This window comes from Somniosus microcephalus, unplaced genomic scaffold (genome assembly GCF_052327205.1).
Source record: "Somniosus microcephalus isolate GS21.2 unplaced genomic scaffold, FLI_Smic_1.0 unresolved_chr2, whole genome shotgun sequence".
Taxonomy (NCBI): domain Eukaryota; kingdom Metazoa; phylum Chordata; class Chondrichthyes; order Squaliformes; family Somniosidae; genus Somniosus; species Somniosus microcephalus.
Genome location: NW_028225180.1, coordinates 36435569 through 36442223, shown reverse-complemented (window position 1 = coordinate 36442223; position 6655 = coordinate 36435569).

Here is a 6655-nt window from a genome sequence, read left to right as displayed (position 1 = left end):
GCCAGCGCGCAAAGTGATAGACTTCAGACCCTCCACAACGACCTCTGCCACCCCGGGGTCACCAGACTTTACCACTTCATTAAGGCCCGCAATCTGCCATACTCCATCGAGGAGGTCAGGACCATGACAAGGAACTGCCAGACCTGTGCCGAGTGCAAACCGCACTTCTTTAGGCCGGACAGAGCAAGCCTGATCAAGGCCACCCGCCCCTTCGAGCGCCTGAGCATCGACTTGAAGGGGCCCCTCCCGTCCTCTGACCGTAATGTGTACTTCCTCAACATCGTTGATGAGTACTCCCGTTTCCCCTTTGCCTTCCCCTGCCCAGACATGACCAGTACCACGGTCATTAAATGCCTGAACGACCTCTTCGCCTTGTTCGGGTTCCCAAACTACATACATAGTGACCGGGGCTCCTCCTTCATGAGCGAGGAACTCCGTCAGTTCCTACTAGCGAGAGGTATTGCTGCAAGCAGGACCACCAGCTACAACCCCCGAGGGAACGGCCAGGTGGAAAGAGAGAACGCGACGGTATGGAAGGCCGCCCTCTTAGCCTTAAAGTCTAAGGGCCTCCCAACCTCCCGCTGGCAGGAAGTCCTCCCAGCAGCGCTGCATTCCATCCGGTCACTACTCTGCACTGCCATTAACGCCACCCCCCATGAACGAATGTTTGTTTTCCCCAGGAAGTCGACTACGGGAACCACACTACCAACCTGGCTGACCTCCCCGGGGCCCGTCCTGCTGCGAAAGCACGTGAGGGCCCATAAAACGGACCCCCTGGTCAAGAAGGTGAACCTCCTGCACGCCAACCCCCAGTACGCCTATGTGGCTTACCCAGATGGGCGGGAGGACACAGTCTCCTTATGGGACCTCGCACCCTCGGGCATTCCAGAGACACCACCTTTACCCCCCCCCACCCCCCCCAATTCCAGCTCAGGTAGATGGCACGCCGGAACCCCACGAGCCTTCGCCGACCACGCAGACACCAGCATCAACACCGGAGAATGCAACACCGCCGCTGCGGCGATCAGAAAGGCTTACGAGGCCTCCGGACAGACTGACTTACCAGAACTGGTAGTACACTTCACCCCGCCAGACTCAAATCTAAACAAGGGGTGAATGTGGTAAACCACTTTTGTCGTTCACTATCGTTACACTATAGTTATCACTGTTATATCGTTATCACTGTTCACACTGTTGTATCACTATATGAGGTCGCCTCTTGTCACGCTGTTATACCTGGGCTGAACACTGCTGACTCCGCCCATGGCTCCACCTACCTGCCCAGGTATAAATGTGGTTGACTGGCTGGTATTCCTCCTTGTTGGATCCGATCACCCACGAGGGTGGGCTCTGTTATTTAGCCAATAAAAACCTATAGTTACTTTCTTAACTCGTCGCTTTTCATTGGATGAATTGATAGGTATATCAGAGGTCATTTGACCTTCGTACTTTTCTTCCTGTGTAACACAGGAAGTAAAATTCCAGGAAGAACTTGGCAGTAATGGAGGATTCCATAAGGGTTTTACAATCCAATGTAATCTGATTTCATATGTTAGGCCAAGCGCAATATCTGTGAGTATCTTTGTTCCTTAGCATAATAGCAACATTGTCAGAGTAATATTTTGATAACACTATGTTTATAAAAGGTTAATATTTGATAGTTATAGAAGTTAGTCCAAATGTTAGTTAGTTATACAATTAGTCTATTCTACTGTTGTAAATATGTTTATATCTTATGTAATATCGAATGTATAGAACTCAGTTATGTACAAAGCATACTTTGTCTTTGTTTACAGTTTCACAAATTTGTTCAAGTAAAGCTTCAAAACAGCAACTGGCTGCAGAAGAATTATTTTTGAATAAGTGTTTAACTTGCTGGATAACTAGATAGGAGCACGTCTAGCGCGGCCAGTACAACCTCGGCCCCCATTACATTTTTACTTATTTTTTATCCACACCTATGTTTTGGCCCTTTCCCCCCCTTTTTTTTCTCTCCCACATGGCAGCTGCCTCTCATTCTGCCAGCGCATTTCACACATAATCTAGAGCCGTCTTTTGTCTCCACCAGTCCTATCACCATCTTCTCTCGTTTTGAATACCTCTTAAAGTCTCTTCACTTCTCTATTGTTCTCCCCCAGCCTGGCCTCTCAATCTATTTCATTTCCTCTGCATTGCCACTCTTGACAAAGTGTTTGCTCCGAAACATTAACTCTATTTTCTCTCCACAGATGTTGCCTGGCCTGCTGAGTTTTTCCAGCATATTCTGTTGTTATTACATCGCTCACATTCTGCATTTCATTCTGTAGTCATCCTGTCAGTCGGGGACCGACAACAACGGCTTTGATCTTTCCCTACATTTATTTGGAGAAAATGTCTGCTCATGCAGTACTGGACTAGCAGTCTGACAATTTAGAAACCGTGGAGGCGATCGAGAGAGGTGGTGGTGAGGTGGAGCTGGGTGTCATCAGCATACATGTGGAGAGTGACGCTGTGTTTTCAGATGATGTTGCTGAGGGCTGGCATGTGGATGAGAAATAAGAAGGGGCCAAGGATAGATCCTTGTGGGACACCAGAGGTGATGATGTGGGAGCCTAAAGAGAAGCAATTTCAGATGATTCTCTGTTAAATGTTGAATTAACCCAATAATAGCGCCTCAGACTTTTATTTGCAGGGTCCAGGTCTTTGTTGAGGGATTCGGCAATGGTAATGCTGTTGAATAACAAGAAGTGGTGGTTAGAGGCTCTCTTGTTGGAGATAGTCATTGCCTGGCTCTTGTGTGGCGCGAATGTTACTTGCCACTTATCAGCCCCACCCTGAATGTCATCCAAGTCTTGCTGCATGTGGGCACGGGCTGCTTCATTATCTGAGGAGTTGTGAATGGAACTGAACACTGTGCAGTTATCAGCGCTCATCCCCAGTTCTGATCTTATGTTGGATGGAAGGTGACTGATGAAGCACCTGAAGATGGTTGGACCCAGGACACTGCCCTAAGGAACACCTGCAGCGATGTCCTGTGGCTCAGATGATTGGCTTCCAACAACCACAACCATCTTCCTTTGTGCTGGGTGTGACTCCAACCAGTGGAGAGTTTACCCCCTGATTTCCATTGACTTCAATTTTACTCAGGCTCCTTGATGCCACACACGGTCAAATGCTGCCTTGATGTCAAGGGCAGTCACTCTCACCTCACCTCTGGAAGTCAGCTCCTTTGTCCATGTTTGGACCAAGGCTGTAATGAGGTCTGGAGCCAAGTGGTCCTGGCGGAACCCAAACTGAGTATCAGTGAGCAGGTTATTCGTGAGTAAGTGCCACTAGATAGCACTGTCGATTACACCTTCCATCATTTTGCTGATGATTGAGAGTAGACTGATGGGGCAGTAATTGGCTGGATTGGATTTCTCCTGCTTTTTGTGGACAGGACATACCTGGGCAGCTTTCCGCACTGTCGGGTAGATGCCAGTGTTGTAGCTAGTTCTGGAGCTCAAGACTTCAGCACGACAGCCGGGATGTTGTCAGAGTCCATAGCCTTTGTTGTATCCAGTGCGCTCAGCCCTTTCTTGATATCATGTGGAGTGAATCAAATTGGCTGAAGACTGGCTTCTGTGATGGTAGGGACCTCAGGTGCTGGCCGAGGTGAATCATTTCAATCGGCACGGTTGGTTGAAGATAGTTGCAAATGCCTCAACCTTATCTTTTGCACAGCGTGCTGCCCTCCGCCATCATTGATGATGGGAATGTTCATGGAGTCTCCTCCTCCCATTAGTTATTTAAAGATCCACCACCATTGATGACTGGATGTGACAGGACTGCAGAGCTTTGATCTGATCTGTTGGTTGTGGGATCGCTTAGCACAGGGCTGTTTTGATGATTTGTATGCATGGTCCCCCGTCCATGATTATTCTTGCTCACCCGCTTCCCAGTGCATGCATTTGAAAGGATTTTGTGATGGATCTGCTACTTACAGGTTATATCTTTGCACTGAGCCTAAAGTTGCATTTAACTGGCGATTGTCAATGTTTACTTTCACTCACACAGACCCATAGGCAGAGAGAGTGGGTTTGTGAGAGAAATGCGCTGCGCAGATGGGATTACTGCAGAAGGAAATGCAGAATGTGAACAGTGTAATGTTTCACGTTAGCCACGAGAGGGCGCTGTGCAATATTCACCATATGATCCCGCATAGCTCAGTCGGTTAAACATCAGACTTTTAATCTGAAAGTCCAAGGTTCAAGTCCCTGTTAAATTGCTGCTTTTAAATTAAAAGTTCTCAATTCTATCTCTCGTGCAACCCTGTAACACTTGAGTCTTTCCTGTTGCCGCCATAAAACTCATTAATATCTGATCAACGTTTGCCACAACACAGATTTTTCAAATATGATTTATTTTATACTATTAATTTTATATGTTTTAAAACTTTGCAAGTAAACTGATTTTTGATAAGGTATTTTCCAATGGCACTATTTTTGGATTTATTCAACATTAAACAGTTTACCAGCATTGTGATCATTCATTTGTACCATAAACCATTCCTTAAATAGAATTTAACTACAAATGTTAAAGTCCGGATCTGAAGTCCTGGACTTCAAACACTCACTTCCTCATGCGACCGAATGCTTCACCGGTACACTGAAGGCAGTGTTGGAAATCGGCTTCATTCTCTGCCCTTGTTGACAGTAGGCTAGGGTCAGAGTCATAGAGTCAAAGATTTATACAACACAGAGAGGATCTTCAGCCCATCATGTCCGCGCTGGCCATCAAACCCTATCTATTCCCTCCTCGCTATTTGCCACTCCACCAATTTTCGTGTCATCTGCGAACTTACTGATCATACCTCCTACATTCATATCTAAATCAATAATGTACACTACAAACAACAAAGGACCCAGCACCAAACCCTGCGGTACACCACTGGACACAGGCTTGCAGTCACAAAAACAAACTTCAAACATCACACTCTGCCTCCTGTCACTAAGCCAATTTTGGATCCAATGTGCCAAATTGCCCTGGATCCCATGGGCTCTTAACTTTTTGACCAGACTCCCATGTGGGACATTGTCAAAAGCCTTACTGAAGTCCATGTAGACAACATCAACTGCACTACCCTCATCCACACACCTAGTCACCCCCTCGAAAAATTCAATCAAAGTGGTTAGACATGATCTCCCCCTGACAAAGCCATGCTGACTATCCTTGATTTATCCTTGCCTCTCCAAGTGGAGACTTATTCTGTCCCTCAGAATTATTTCCAATAATTTCCCTAACACTGGTGGTAGGCTCACTGGCCTGTAATTCGCTGGTTTATCCCTACTACACTTCTTGAATATTGGTACTATGTTAGCTGTCCTCCAGTCCTCTAGTACCTCCCCTGTGGCCGGAGAGGTTCTGAAAATTTGTGTCAGAGCCCCTGCAATCTCCTCCCTTGCCTCACACAGCAGCCTGGGATGCATCTCGTCTGGGCCTGGGGGTTTATCCACTTTTAAGCCCGCTAAAACCGCTAGTACATCCTCCCTCTCAATACTAACTTGTTCAAGTATATCACAATCCCCCTGCCAGATTTCTATGCCTACTAGTGTCCCGAGGTGTGGGAAGTGGTCCACGTTGTCCAAGACCTTGTCGTGGATTTTGATAATCGGGGGGGAGCACTACTGTGTGGTGGGGGCAGGTTGGTAGAGGACCTTTGTCTTACAGATGTTTAGTGTAAGGCTCATGCTTTCATATGCTTCGGTGAAGGTGTTGACGATGGTTTGGATTTTGACCTCCGAGTGAGCAGAGATGCAATCGTCATCTCCATATTGTAATTCGATGACAGAGGATGGGACCATCTTGGATCTAGGCTGGAGGCAAAAAAGGCTGAACAGTTTCCCGTTTGTTCTGCAAATTAGCTTCACTACAGCGGGGAGCTTACTGAGAGTGAGATGGAGCATTGCAGCAAGGAAGATCGAGAAGAGTGTTGGTGCGATGACATAGAAACATAGCAACATAGAAGATAGGAGCAGGAGTAGGCCATTCGGCCCCTCGAGCCTGCTCCGCCATTTAATAAGAAATTAGGGCAGGTGACTAAAAGCTTGGCCAAAAACGTAGGTTTTAAGGAGCGTCTTAAAGAAGAAAAGAGAGGTAGAGAGGCGGAGAAGTGTAGGCAGTGAATTACAGAGCGATAGGGACCTAATAGCAATTTGCATGTGGGAGGCATGATAGCTCAGTCGGTAAAGTATCAGACTTTTAATCTCAAGGTCCGTGAATCAAGTCTCTGCTTGGGTGCAGTTTTAAAACCAAAATTCTCAACGCCTTGTTTCATGAAACACAAGTCATTCATGCTGATCTCATCAATATATTTTAAATATTTGGCACAATCGCAATGCTTAAAGGTTCGTTGAGTGGTATTTTTCAGAGTTTCAATTCTTACCTTCATGCAGTCCCATGAAACGAGCATTTCAAACTGTTATTTCCTGCTGTCTCATTAAAACTCATTTATATTTGTTGAATGTTTGTTACAACACTTGTTTTTTTCAAATATAATTCTAATATTTTCTAAATATACTTTAAAGCTTTGCAAGCCAATCTGTTTTTTCTGACATAGTATTTTATAAAGTCACTGCTATCAAGTGTAAATTTTGTGTTGTCTTCATTGACACCTGAATTTTGAAATATATTACAT